This window comes from Numida meleagris, chromosome 4 (assembly GCF_002078875.1).
Source record: "Numida meleagris isolate 19003 breed g44 Domestic line chromosome 4, NumMel1.0, whole genome shotgun sequence".
Lineage (NCBI taxonomy): Eukaryota > Metazoa > Chordata > Aves > Galliformes > Numididae > Numida > Numida meleagris.
This window is the reverse complement of record NC_034412.1, coordinates 75,249,373-75,264,462: the sequence shown is the minus strand read 5'-3', so window position 1 is coordinate 75,264,462 and position 15,090 is coordinate 75,249,373. Positions and strand designations below refer to the sequence as shown.

General features: G+C 38.7%; 1 long non-coding RNA gene across 8 annotated transcripts; it reads left to right on the top strand.

Annotated features, from left to right (window-relative positions):
* On the top strand, positions 7-11,380 carry LOC110397703. 8 transcript variants are annotated; one of them, XR_002437925.1, is made up of 3 exons: positions 7-307; positions 1,074-8,153; positions 8,541-11,380. It is a non-coding gene; the product is annotated as an uncharacterized LOC110397703 (long non-coding RNA). The 8 variants fall into 8 exon arrangements; XR_002437924.1 differs by having other exon boundaries at positions 7-319; XR_002437926.1 differs by lacking the exon at positions 7-307 and adding an exon at positions 355-787.

Here is a 15,090-nt window from a genome sequence, read left to right as displayed (position 1 = left end):
GCCGCCGCCCCGCCGGCCGCTGCCCGCCTGCTCCCGCCGCCTCCTCCCTGCGCGGCGGTGCGGCGGCTCTGCTCTGCTCGGAAGGGGGAGGGGGAGCTGCTCGGTGGCGGCAGCAGCGGAGAGGGGGAGGCTCCGCCGAGCGTGCGCCGCGGGGACACAGTGCCGCTCTCCGTCCGGCCGGGGAAGAACAACCGGGAGGAGGCTCCGCTCCGCTCCGCGCCGCCCCCTCCTTCTCCCCTCCCTTCTTCCTCCCTCCGCCCGGACCCGCAGCGCCGCCCAGGCGGGACGCCCCCGGCCTCGAGGCGGGGTGAGGCCGGCAGTAAGTCGCGGAGCCGCCCGCGGCGCACGGTGCGGGGCGCGGCCGCCTCGTCGCTGTCTCGCGCTTGGCGCCAAAAGCGGCGGAGCGCCGCGGGCCGAGGGAGCGGGCTGGGGGCTGAGCGGCCGCGGCCTCTCGCGGGCGGGGCCGGCCGCTCCGTGCCGAGCGGAGGCATGTCGGTGGCTCCACGGTGTGCCCGTGGCTGCCCCGGGCCGCGGCTGCTCTTCAGGCGCCGCTCGGCCCACCTTTCCCTCGGCTCTTGGTTCCTAAGTTGGCATGGTGGCCAGGGCTGTCCTGTGTGGTAAATGGTAAAATGGGGGAAACGGTGTATGGTGGCCCTGTGGCAGGTTGTGGCCTTTCTGCAGCCAGGTTCGCTTCTACGCGTTGATATCTAGGTGTTTTGCCTTCGCTGCTGGCAGATGAGTTTCTCAAAATTGGATATCCATATAAACCTTCAGCAGAAGCCTTGAGGTGCGGATCGAAGGGGCCTTGCAACCGACCTTAGGGAATAATTCCCTGTGAAATGTCTTTGTACTGCCGTATTCCTTCCTCTTTCCAATGTGTCTGGAAAGTCACTGGTAAAGTGCGATCCATCCATCCCTTTTGGGCCTGCGTTTTCTGCCATGTGTGTCCAAGTACAGGTGTCCAAGAAGTACCATCCATTTGCCCGCACTGCATCCTACTGATAATTCTTGGTTACAGACCAGCTGAAAGCGTCTTGTTTGCAGTTTGTAACACTGTTGATGAATTTTTGCAGAGGTCCACGGGAACGTGTCTGACTCGAGGGCATGAGGAACTGGCTGAGGGCACCAGAACTGTGTGGAACGGGGGGGATGAGCCCTGCCACTCACAGGGAAGGGTCCTGCTGCCAGATTATTGCTCGTAGAATTGCTGAGGTTGGAAAAGACCTTCAAGATCATCAAGTCACAGGAGAATGAGGAGCTCTCAGGTACTTCTGGAGTGATTGTGTGGGCAGGAATTTTCCTTTCTAGACCTGTGCTCCGTTTCCCTGCAGTGTCTTCCTAAGTTAAACTGGAAGCCTTGGCTGTCTGCAGCCTATGTGAAATCAGCTCGGAAGGATGGCAGTGAAAATGGCTGAGAGCTGTAGGAAAAGCTTGGGGGAATCTAATGCTTTTGGAATCTAGAGTGGTGCCGGGCAAGGGGCTTAGGTCTGATTCTAAGTCCTTGTTTGTTTGTTTGTTTGTTTGTTTTTTAAAAAAGATTATCTCCAGGCTTAAGTTGGATTGGGGAATTTGCAGTAGACAAGTGACTCTAAGAGCAGCGTATAGAAGTCAGTTTTAAGATTTTAAAACGTAAATGTACTGATTTTTAAAACAAATGATAGAAAGTCAACTATTTAATATTTCTTCCTAATGTCAGTGCCGTTTAGATTAGATTTCTGAAAGCAGGACTCAAACTAGCTATCAACCCTTACTTGCTGTCAAAAACATGCAAAAATACATATTGTCAAAACTATTATACTTTTAAGGAACTTGTTTTTTAATTCTTACATTAGACGCTTTGCTTCCTAAAGCAAATGATGAATATAAGCAATTTGATGTAGATTCCTCATTTTTAATATACTTGTATATATAACACAATAAATCAGAAATTCTGAAAGATTGTTCTGTTACTTAAAAAGAAAAGCATATGTCAAGAACCTATATGAGCTATCTGCAATTTAAATAGAAAAAGAGAGAATGGAAGTTACTAAAAATAAAACAAGAAATAAATTTGAAGTGACCCTTTGGAATTTTCTTTATGAACTAAGTATAAATCTAGGAAGACGCTAAGCAGATTTCTCTGTTGGGCAGAACTGAAGTCATGTGGATGTCATCGTTTGACATTTCTCTGAAGTTCCCCTTTTTAAATGTTTTAAGTATTAGTGTATTCTTGAAAGGCAGCATTTTATGTAAATGGTTAGTTTGACCTAGTGTCATAACATCTTGTTGTCTTGTTGTTAAAGGTTTTTCACAAACTGGCACCAGCTCTACCTAGAAACTTTTATACAGCAAGTATAGTAGGCAAAAAGATGAAAGAGAAAAGGGCTTCTGTCCCTCACGTTGCTTTTTGTCCAAGTTAAGAGCAAGTGCAGTGCAGAGCTCAAGTGTGCAGTTCTATCAGTTTTATTTTCCACCAAAGAATAAGATAAACTTTTCTATCATAAAGTATGTGTACTCTGTAACTAATATGTAGTTAGACGTCACAGTTAAAAGATTTCACTCAGAGCTCGGGTTTGCTTGTTTAATTAAAATTTTATCTTGAGCAAGCTGTTCATGTAGCTGAGCACTTCACTGTGTGGACCAAGATCTCTGCATCTTTTTACAGACTTCAGATAAAAAGTGAAGTTAGTAATTACTGTGGAGTAATGTTTGAAGATTCTTAATTCTCAGGATTTTGTATCTGGAGTACAAAGAAGAAGAAGTAGAAAGCTGAGTATTGCAGAAGAGGTTTACAGTAGATTTTGGCTTTTACAGACACAGTTAGCCAGCAAGTATGAGAAATTTGGCCGTTCTTCAGCAGCGATGTTGTCCTTAGCCGCTAAACGTAGATGAAGCTCTGCAGTAGGCTGTTCTGTTCCTGGTAAGATTTGCCCCTCTCTCTGACTGTAGTTTCTGGTATCAACACAAAGCACAACTTGCTGACATACTGTAGTCCACAGCAGAAGTGTTTTGCCAGCGTACTGGTATTAAAATGTCAGAGGGCTCTTAAGATAGCTATTAGTTTAGATGCTGTTAGTCAGATATACACTGTTTTGAAATGAATCTTAGGAAAATCATGATCAGCTAAGTTATTTGAGAGGAGTAGGCGCAAATTTTGTAATCATGGTCTGATTAGGCAGTGGCCTGTCTCCACAGAAGAGAAGCAGTGGGATACACACTTCTGCACCATTTGAAATTCTAAAGGGCAAAAACAAACTGTGTGGTTCTGATACCAGACCCAGTTAAGGGAGGTATGAACACTTAGCTGCCTATTAGTCTGAATACACACAACTAGATTTCTGAATGTGCAAACATAAAGACTTCAGATAATCTGACCTGTAGTACTCTTAATCTAAATGAACAGTCCTGAAATCTGCTTGCAGGTATGATTGCAGCTGGTAGCGTCTGGTTTGTTGCCTTTGCTTGTTTGACCTTCACCCTTCTAATTTCAGCATGCAGCTAAGATCTGACTTGGACTCCCCTGCTTTTACAGCTGTAGCCAGGTTCACATGATCCCTTGGGTTTTAATGGCTGGCTCTGTCTTATTATTAGATGATTTTCCTAGACCTCAAATTTTACTGAGTCCCTACTTGGCGAAATTTGTGCTGGAATTTACTGACTTTTAATCCCTCATCCCTCCCCCTTTTTTTTTTTTCTGGAATGTATTTCATTCAATGTTTTGAGTGTTGTTGTTGCTTTTTTAATATATTTTAGACTACCATTACGAGCGTAAGCAGACTAAAACAAAGGATGCTACATGCCCTTGAGGCATATTTGTTCCACTTCTTTCTCTGTGTTGTGTAAAGGAAAGTAACAGGAAAAAAAATGTATTTTTTTTCTGGTAGGGGAAATAATACAGCCCAAGATTCTCAGAACAAAACAGCCCAGCTTTCAGGTGAAACAGAAGAGCGTGGAGTGATTAAGCACTGGGAATTCCTTAACTCATGTTAAATTAAGCAATGTGCCCTTGCTTCCAGGAACAGCTTAATGGTTGTTCTCAGGTCTTTGTTAGTACAGTAAGCGCAGATAGTGCTAATGATTGAGAACGAGGCAGTCCTATCAAGACGCTGCAGTGTATCCTGAACTGCAGAATAAGTCATATCTGTCAGTCAGCTTAGCAAACAAGTAAGAAATTCTATCTGGTGGGTTAGCAAAGCACTTGTCTTCCTAATAATAGCTGTGCTCTTGAAAGGTCCTGCTTTGCAGAACCTCTCTGCAAAGGTGGAGTGTGGACCTTCATTGCTGAATTTTTTAAGTAACAAATAGGTCAAATGGAAAGAAAGCATCATTACTTGTTTTCAGCTCTAGCATTTAGCCAGTTTTCAATATCTAGCTGATTGCTTTGTAGTTATGAATAGATTTTTTTAATGAAAAACTATTTATTTTTTCAATAATACACTTTTCTTTTTTTCCTGTGATAGACAAGTTCCTCTGAACTCAGTAAAAATCAATCCCTGGAAAATAATTTTTTTTTTTTGTCCTCAGCTTTGCGCAGAAGGTTTTTCTTTTAGCTTTTTGACTTTGATATTAGACCACGTTTCTGATCTCCTTTACCTTTTGTCTGCCAGTTTATTCTTTCACGTATGCAGTTGCACACAGCTCCTCCAGTTATAATTATAACCTGTAAGTTTGCTGCATTGGGTCTTCAGAGAAATGCTTGATGTTTGTAATTAAACTTTGCAGCATAACATATCTTGCATAAAAGCATCTAATTGTTTCAATTACCTGTTTTTATAGAATGATGTTTTATACATCTTCTGTTTATAAGCTCCCTTTAAGTACTGGAAGGCCACAATGAGGTCTCCCAGAGCCGCCTTCTGGCTGAACAAGTCCAGGTCTCTCAGCCTTTTTTCAAAGGAGAGGTGCTCCAGCCTTCTGATCTTCCTTTTGGACCTTCTCCAACAGCTCAGTGTCTTTCTTGTGCTCTGGGCCCAATGCAAAACGGTCGGGTTTTGTCCTGAAAATGGGGACAAAGCTAGGAGGAAAAGTCTACCACCTGCATGTGATAACTGCAACGAATATGCCTTTGGAAGCAAGTTGTCTTGTTCAAAGTAAAATCCATAAAACTCTAGAGAGGGAAGACTTTTGCGTATTATCTCATGAATACAATGAGCTGGAGACAGAGCATCCTTGGAAAGAGAAGAGAATCCCACAGTTCACCGACAGCTCATAGAATACTACTTGTTGTGAATTAAGGAAAGGTCACATACCAGATGGATGGTGTTCTCCTTCGAAAGTGATTCCTAGCTATAATCTAAATGGATTTTTGCTCCCTTTTTGTTAAGGGCAGTTTTCTCCTACAGTGTCTGGAAGATGTCCTTCAGAATCACACTTGAAGATAGAGCAGTTTTACTTGCCACTAGACTTTTGTGGTGTGAAGGCAAGTTCAGAAATTATGTGGTTTGGTAAACCGATGTAAAAAAGCGTCTACTTGTGAATTCACTTGCAATACCACATTGACAGAACTATTGTGGTTGTTTCCTTTGCTTGGAAGTAAAACCAATCTATTAGCGCCTGCATATTGGTGATACCTTAGGAGAATGTTTAGAAGCCTCCTCAATCCGTTTCTAGTTTGGGGCATTCACTAACTGAACTCATAGCAATCTACTACAAATCATCTATACACCTCCCTTCTTGCTGTTCTCTATGATGATGGCTTGTCACTCCATAATTACATTCTCAAGGATATTTCCATCTCTGCTCCCGATGTGTCTGAAGTACATACATTTACACCTATTCATTTCTGACAACCAAGTCTACTTTTGTCCAGTAATATCTTTAATAGGAGCATTTATCTTCTCTTTCTGTTCAAGAGATATGTAAGAGCCTTTACTTGCACCACACTCAAAAGCTTCAATTTTCTCCCTGTCACTATCAATAATTTCTCTGGATTCGCATTCATAAATTGCTACAGCAAAAAATTAAGCATTTTACCAGTTAAGACTTTCTACTGTTTGAGGTGAAATGTTTTTTTCAGGCTTATATAAGGAAAGCCATGGCTGAACCAGCTATTGTTCAAAATGTTACTGTTTCTATTGGACAGATTCAGATTGGATATATTTGATCCCAGATAACTGAATTTATGAACAGTCTCTGTAGCCAGACCATTAAGTATAAAGTTAGCTTATATTCTATCTTTATTAAGTATAGTTATTGGTGGCATATTCAAAAATAGCTTGTTTTTTTAATTAACTTCTTATTGGCTGTGTAATGTTTGCTGCACAGTAGAAGCAGTTGTGACAAAGAACATGAAGACATCAGCCTGTGGTCACTTAAAGTGAGTCCATTGCAAATACAGCTTTTCAATTCTGAAATGTCCTTCCCCAGTTTTATTTATTTATTTATTCCCAGCCAGGTTATAAGGAAATCTGCAGTTATCACATCTGTAATTGTAGCATATGGCTATTTATGTTTACTTGATATTTTTTCAAAATCAAGACAGATTTGGGGAATTTCTAAGTTTATGGGACTGCTTTTAAAGGAAATACCACTGAGAAAACTAGAAAGTTTAGCCCATGGCAGCTACCTGCCAAGGAGAAGATTATATGAGCAGTCTCCCTCTTCCCCCAGTTAGATGAGGGCTGATATATGGTTTGTTTAAAAAATGAGAACTTGCGGTACTAAAGTTCTGATTAAAAGGCTTCTTCAGGAGAAGTATTGATTATATTCGTGTTGTTGCTGTTCCTAATTCTTTCACGGATGCAATGCCTTCTGCTTGCAGTAAAGAAAAGGATGATGCAAAACTTTACAAATGAGTATAAACCTAGAATTTACCGTTATGATGAAACAAAGAGATGTGATAAATGGATGTCAAATCTCAGAGCTGTAGTGTAATGATGGGGTCATTTCATCATGATGGATAGATACGTCGTGTAGTATTCGGAGTCTTCAAAAAGGTTTTCATTTATCATACTCGTGGAAGTGTTTGGGTATGACCTGAAGCAAAAGAATCATTACAATTTGCCTTTGAACAAACTCAGGAAATGTATTGATCATATAGGTTTATGCTGCTAGTAAAACAGCTAATGATGATTCAGTCTATGTGTTTTGTGCATAGCTTGAGGAGATGTTCATTAAAACCTTACATCATGTGTGCCACTACACCCTTTGGGAACTTGAATGTAAAAGCTGGAATTTCAAAACCTCATTAAGAACAATTTGAGTTTACGACAATGGAATAACATATTTGAATTCTGAAGGTGTGTGGCCATAGGTGAGAGAGGAAACTACATCAGATGATATTTGGAGTAAAAGGAATGCTCTAATTTCTAAATGTGCTGGTGCATAGTGTTCAATAACAGCAATACTGGTCAATAAAGATGATGACTGAATTTATTTGAGCTAGTGTTCAAATGGATATTTAACAAAGTGACCCATGAGTGGGTTTCTAAGGGGAGGACAGAACACCAGGAATGGAGAAGATGAAGCCAGAAGTAGGCTAGACAAGGCAAGAGCAAGCACAGAAGTGAGAAAGCATGGCTGTGACCGATGTGAAAGCTTAACAATACAAATGTGTTCACAGTAGCAAGACTGTGAACCAAAAATTCGATGTGACTGGGTATAGGAAAGTCCATAATGGTAACAGTCACTGGAGGTGATGATACTGAATGCCAGCAGAGGGACCGCTGTTTGAAAAGTGGACTGATATGTATCTACTTACAATTTTACCAGCATCTAAAACACTATTTATATCCTGTCTGAAATTGGCAAGGCAGCTCATGTGTTCTCCATGTAATGTACTGTAACTACACTGTATCAAGCACGTAAATGTTTGCTTTCTTAACTATATCAGTACTGTTCTTTTTATCTTCCAGACACAGCATATTATGCCTAATCTTTTGTATTTTCAGTTAAGCATGGGCTAAAACTGTTGGCTTCATTTATCTGAGACTATTAAAATTGCAGACAAAGGCTTCAGCCAGCACGTGAACATTCAAGTTGCTAATTTATATGTACCTGACTTTGCTTATGGGATGCCATTGATCTATATCTGATTAATATTTTTTAAATTTCCTTTGAGATCTGCTCAGCAGCCATCTGTAATCCAGCACGTGGAGAAGAAAGCTGAGGGAGTCAGTTTCTTCATTCCTTTTCCAAGTCGTTTAGCTCTGACACTGTCGTAGTGCACCAGGCTTGTATCCTTGCTTCAAAAACTGTAACAGTATGTTCTCTCACAGACCTTCATAGCAAAAAAAAAAAAAAAAAAGATTTAAATGATGAAATATGTTGACAAGCCTATCAGAATTTGAATATAGCAATAACAGAGCAGCATTACCTATAGGGGGAGAAAACATTAGGTAGTAACTAGAAAAAGGTCCTTAAACCTCATAATCAGCTTCATATAACAAGGAAGAAATAGGACTAAATAAATACATACAAATGTGCTGGCGTAGTCTGTGAATAAAATAAAGAGTTTTACAGTTTCCAGAATTCCAGCTAATTCGCAGTAATATTTAGTCTGCCTTGACAAACTCCAATTTTGGGGGTTGTTTGTTTTCCTTAGTAAGAGGATTTCCCCATAGCCCATTGCCAGATGCGAGAAGTGGGAACACAGGAAGATGTATGAATGAGATGAAGAAATGGGAGGAGCCGAGATGAACGCATGTGGTAGGGAATCTGGAGCTGTCCGAGCATAAGGGAGTTTCATAGGAGTAAAAAACCCAAGGAGAGATGGAAGGTGAAAAGAAGAACCCTGAGTGAATTGCAGGTATATTTTAAATATCGTTATTTATGATCAACAAGTACACTGCTGCCAAATTCAAGCTGAACTGAAGAAGCCAAATTCTGCACACAATACCGTGTGATGTTCTGTTATTTATAAAACTAGTTACACATACAGTTAATATTTACTTAATACCAAAATTCCTTTTTTAGTTTGCATATTTGGAAGATACAAAAAATCTTTTCTGCAACTGGCTGAAAGAACTTGCAAGATTTTTACAAATCAGAGCATACTATTAATATTCAAATTTGAAAAGAGATTGTCGTGGATTTTTCCCCATTTACATAAGAAGGGGAGTTCCAGCTCAGCTGAAGACTTGCATCAAAATACTTTGGGACTTTTATTTCTGCATCCCTGCTCGATATTTTGATGTTCCCATGGTTAGTAAATGTCTTCTTGCTGATTGTAGTGAAGAGCATGTGTGTGACAGTGGCAACAGTTGTACAACCAGGTGGTAGAACCTGCCAGCCACAAAACAGTGAACCTGGCTATGCAGAGTTGACAGGTAAATTAAAAATCTTGAATTGTGGAAGTGTTATTTCTCTTATATCAATTCTAATAATTGGTTTAAACATAATCTAGATAGGGATTTGCTTTTTAGATGCCTTTAATCAGTGCTTAATTTGAAAAGTAAATGTGTAAGCAGCAGCAATTAGGAGGGTCCAAAAACATTTACCAGGAGTCATCAGAAGCAGACTGCATAATGCTGCTGAGGAAAATAACTACCAACACGTGTATGGATGACAGGAAAATTTGCAGTTTGTTTTTCTGCCAAGTATTTAGTTTTACATTTCTATTCTTCAATACTGTGTAGTATAGATACATATATATTATTTTTTGTAAGTTGAAAATTATCAAGTTTATAACAAAAATGACGTGAGGATATAATTCTTATAAAGGTACCCATTGTTCTCTCTAGCCATCATCACTGCACAAGAGATCACACCTCAGTAATGGAAGAGGTGCATCGAACAAATCAATTGCTCCTCTTTCAATGTTATTTTAAGCTGTGTTTTTTCTTCCAGGTTTTGGGGAACGTAGGCAACAGGAATCAAGTCATTCAAAAGAGTTCATTGTCCATTTGAAGAAAGCTTAAACCTTTTTTACATGCTAGTTGTATTAACAGTTTTTTTTTTGTTTTTTTTTTTGCCTATTTAGATGGGCCCACATCCAAATTGCGACATCCTGAATTGTGTGTGAGCTAAATCTGGTTACAGATACAAATCTGAATATCATGAGCAGGGTGGAGTGGAGCTAAAGATCTGACTCCCTCAGCCTCGTGACTTGGATTTGACATGAGTTTGGCATGTCCAAGCTAACCCTGATTTTTTTACCTGGCCCCTAAATAAATGGGAAACTTAAAAAGTTACTGTCATGTTTTGTATCTGAAACCATAAGGTGGTCTTCAGCTGCCTGCAGTACTCTAAATTTGAGTTTCTTTTGTTGCTGGTGTTATGCACTGGGAAAGAATGTGGCCCGGTTTCCAGTGACGGAGGATGTGAAATGGTATAAAGTAGAAGTAAAAGGTGGATTATTTTGAAGAGACAAAAAAAAAATTGCAGGAAAGGAAAAAAATATATATATATTAGTTCCCCATTCAGCAGTGACCAAATAACCATGGAGCCAGTTTCCCATTTAAGTAATTGATGTTCTGCCATGTGACAGTTACACCGAGTCACATACTGAACAAAGGATTTCCTTAAAAAAAAAAAAAAAAAAAGAAAGAAATGTAGTTTATGCAGCTGTTTTTAAATACACAACACTCTCTGCTCCCTTCCCCCATCTCCTTGGCTTCTTGTTTCAGAGTAAGGAGTAGAGCACACAAGTTATTCAAGTTTAGAAACTAGTTAGTGAAATTGAATTCATAAATGAGTGCTAGTGATTTTAGACCATAAAATAGATCCTAATTTATTTTTACAAGCAGCTAGAATACCTCACAGATGTTCATGACTGAGGTTAAGCTTGAAGGTTGCTATAACCAGACAGGTTTTTTTGTAAAGCTGGTGACTGAGGAGTATCAGCACCACACGGGATACACATAAAATACCTATGCTTATATAGCACCTACTTATATAATGTAGAGTTTTGAACTCAGAAAATTTTTGTGAAATATGAAGGTCTGGGTCAGATCTGTATTTGGAAATAAAGCCTCTAAAAGAAACTCTGCTGAAAGAAAGCAAATAGATCTTTATACATTTTGTAATCTGGTGTTAGTCCCTGTGAGGAAAACATTTATAAATCACTTGTAACTGGCAGGCTGTTAACTTCTGGTAAATTATTTGATCAGACAATGGAGTAGAGTCTTTCTTGACAGGTACTAGTGTTTGTTCACTCAGATGATGTTAATAGGTTGCTGAAACTAAAATTCAGGGTCATAATTAATACTACAGCTACTTAGAAATTCCATTCTGCAGCAAGGTCCAACATTCTAAAATCTGTGAATGAGAGCAATAGAAGAATTGACATCCCCAGACTTCCAGGAGAATGGAAACACTGTGGGGTTGTGGGTTTTTTTTTTTTAAATCTGGAATAACTAAAAAGTTGTAATGAATTTTTAGTTGAAATATTACATGATTAAAATAAAACATTAACTGATGGCTTTTTAAACTTTTCTTTACAATAAAATCAAATAAAAATTTACTTTTTCAGTAAATGTTTTGTTTTCAAGGGTTTGGTTCTGCATCTCAAAATGACTTGATCATGCTAAGTGAACTTTGCAGTTAATGTATTTGAGGAAATGCACCCTTTCTGCTCAAAGTAAAATGGTTATTCTAGGTGATAAATAATAACTTACTGTACTGAAATCCTAATGCAGGCAAGCTAGTTGGTAGTTTTCTCATGTTTTTCATGCTATTGGGGTGAAGGTAAACAGGTAGGAATATAAAATTACTTTAGTCTTGTAGTACATTTTTCTGCTAAGAGAAACAAGCTTCTTTCCCTTTCTGCCTCTGCTCCTGTTTGCCTTAATGAAGATGCAGTCCAACAGTGGATGATTTGGATTTTGCAGGTATCACTTTTACTAGGGACCTGACTTTGAATAAGATATCCCAAGAGAAGCTCAGCTACCAAAGAAAATAAAATGCTCAAGTCTCATATTGCAAATTCTTGATTGAGGTTGGTTCTGTCTCAACCTGGAAAATTGTAGCCTAGTTCCAAACCAGAGCAATTCCTTCTGGAGCTCTGGCTGCCATCGTGTAGCAGAGCAGAGACTGCACGGTTCTGTCCTGGGGCATTTTGTTCTTGCAGCTCCAGCTTTACCAGTGAGTGGAGGCCGTGAATGATACTGTTCCTTGGAAGTATCTTCTTTCTCGGTCAGCATACTGCAATTGTTTTGTTAAAATCAGTAAGTAAACATCCTGGTCAAATTCCAGTTCGGATAACAGCACTCTGCTTACAGAGTTCCTGCAGTTTCAGATAGGTGGCATACTTATGTCTGTTACCCTGTTCCGTGGTATTGGTTGGTGTTGGTAAACAGTTGGTGCATTGTGGTTCAGAGGTGGTCTCAGATAACTCAGGCATTAAGTGGATCCCCTATGCTTTTCTTCATTATTTTTAAATTGAGACATGTTGATGATGGTAAAGTTACTGAAGTGTCAAACGTTTATCTCTTTTTACTTCTTCCTGTTAAGCTTGTTCTAATTACTGTAGAGATAAAAATGTCTGATTTTTAAAATGATACAAATGTAAGTTTTACTCCTTGCCTTGTTCTTAGACCATGTCTTAAATACATTGATCTCTAGGATTACTGATATTAAATTTGCTATGGGAATAGGTTTGATGCAGTTTTCCAACATAAAGTCAATGATAGCTAACAGATGAAAACATGACAGTTTGAATGAAAGTCAGCTTATTGCTTTTTATTGCACACCAGGGAGGCATGTTCAGCATCGCTTGTTTTTCCTTTCTCCACTTTCAACGGATCGGGATGGATTTTTGATATCTATAAAATTTGACATATCAGATTGATGAAAACAGCACAGCAGAGAACATCCAATACATGAGTAAGATTCATCACAAATCAAAACTGAAGTGTGAGCTTATTCCAAATTCAGAAAGTCATTGTGTCAGTGAGGCTTCTCTCAGCCATAAAAGCATGATCTCACTCGCTGGCTGCAGAAAAGATAAAATTATGTATAATTTTTACTTCTTGGATTATAGCAGTTGTTGTCATTATCTCTCCCCATTCCCTTTCCAAAAACCCAAGCACCTTTATACTTTGTATTTTCTTGCGATGCTTAATACATCAGGTATAATAAGCAAATTTTATATTTTTCTGCAGTCTATCCAGAGTCTCTCTTTAAAGTATAAGGACGTTAATTGAATACTAGCAATATGTCCCTTTAGAATGCCTTTTCAACCAATACTTGAAAAACTCGTAAAATTACTAACCTTCAGCAGTGCGCTCATATACTCCTTTGGTAGTTTACCAAAGGGTACATGAACTGAAGTGTTGACTTGTTGACCAGCTTGATGATTCATGATTCATTAGTTGTAATTCCGGAATTAGTCTGACCTGCTCACCTCAAATCTTAATCTTATTGAAGCCAGCAGAATTTTTGCTGTTGCCTTCAGTGTGGCAAAAATTCATCTAAATCTGTGCTGTTTCTAAATACTACTTTTTCCTCACTTAAAATTTCAGAAATAGAATCCTGTATAAACAGAATTAAGGTGCTAATTTAGTATAGGTGCAAAAAATATATTATTTGGAATGAAAAAATGTATATGTAAGTAATTTAACTTTAGTACAGTGATACTAACTGGATGGGTAATTTTTACAGTTAACTGAGGAGTCTGTAGCTGTATGGAACAGAAGATCGATGGACTTCAAGTATAGGAGTTAGATGTGGAGTCCCTTTATGGAGATTAAACACTATAATTCACTATGTTTTTGACATAAATCTGGAGAGGGCTGGAGGAGAGGAGATAACTATGTGACTTACTCTGCAAACATTTATTTATATAAAGCTGCTTTTTTTTTTTTTTTTTACCCTACCGAATTAAATTTCTACTTGAGAAATTGAATTCTGGCTGAGGGAATAGTTATTTCTTGTAGGAGCACAAACTCCAAGATCATAGACAATGTAATACTGACTGGAGACACAGGCAGTACAAAAAGCCAAGGTAAACATCTTAAATCAGCATTAAGGTAAATCCATTCAAAAAAAAAAAAAGCTACCTTTTTATTCTCTCTAATGTAAGTGAAACCTAAAGACGGCAAGCAAGTGGAAGGCATCTTAGGAAGAACGTGGCTTGTAGCACAGAGAGCCTGAATCAACTTTTATGTAAACATTTACTGTGGGAATTTGTTATGAGCTCTTCTCATCTCTCCTTTTCAGAAGATGGGAAATAACACTGTAAGTTGGGGCTCTGTTTGTATGTATAAGAGCACTCCCTCCAAAAAAAAAAAAAAGTAAAAAAATTTGGATAATGATGAAAACTGTGCCATAAGTTCCTGGAAAAAATATTTTACAGTTACTGCGGGCACACCTGAATCTTTAATACAGTCCAATTTCACAGGTGTTTCCCTGTGGTATTTATTACTGTATATTCAGTATGTTAGTGTATATAAAAATAAGAATCTTTAAAGTTGACACAGTTAAATGCCTTTCTTACAACATAAGAATGTAATTCAATCCAAAAGTCTAGCTTGAAATTGTTCTTGCAAATCAGAATCTAATCTAATCTCTTTAGCTGTAGACCCTCAAAGGCAATTTGAGCGCAGAAGGAAGGAAATCACAATTTGCTGAGTAGATTTAGGCTATATAATCAGAAACTTCAAAAGGGACTGATATTTTCTTGGGTTTTTTTTGTTTTTTTTTTTTATGGTCCAGATCTGGTAGTAATAATATTTTAATGTGAGTTATAAGCAAGAACATAGTGAAGTATTTTTACTTTGAGAAGGCAGCATTGTAGAAACAGAAATGGAAAATCTGTTGTGAAAGCATGCAGTGACTGAATGCTTGTGCCAAAAAGTACAGATTACATGCTGTATGTTCAGGCCATTCCAAGTAAAAACAAGCCAACTGTACACATAAAGAGAGATGAATTAAAATAAAATAAATAAAAAACAAACAATAGCAGATTAAAAGTGATTAAGTTTGAAAAATGGTTGTGTCAAAACTCAAAGGCGCAGAGATAAAGAATCTCTATTACAGTGATGATAGTTATCTAGATACCAACCCCCCTCCTGTTTAAAGTGTTAGCTGTTGTAGTGCGAAATCTGCCAGTACCCAAATTAGTCTGGCATTTTCATGGTGTCAAATACTGTAATATGTACAACTGGCAAAGAACAACATAGTTTCATGCATCAAGTGCCAGCAGCAACACTCCACCAGCATGGCAGCTTAATG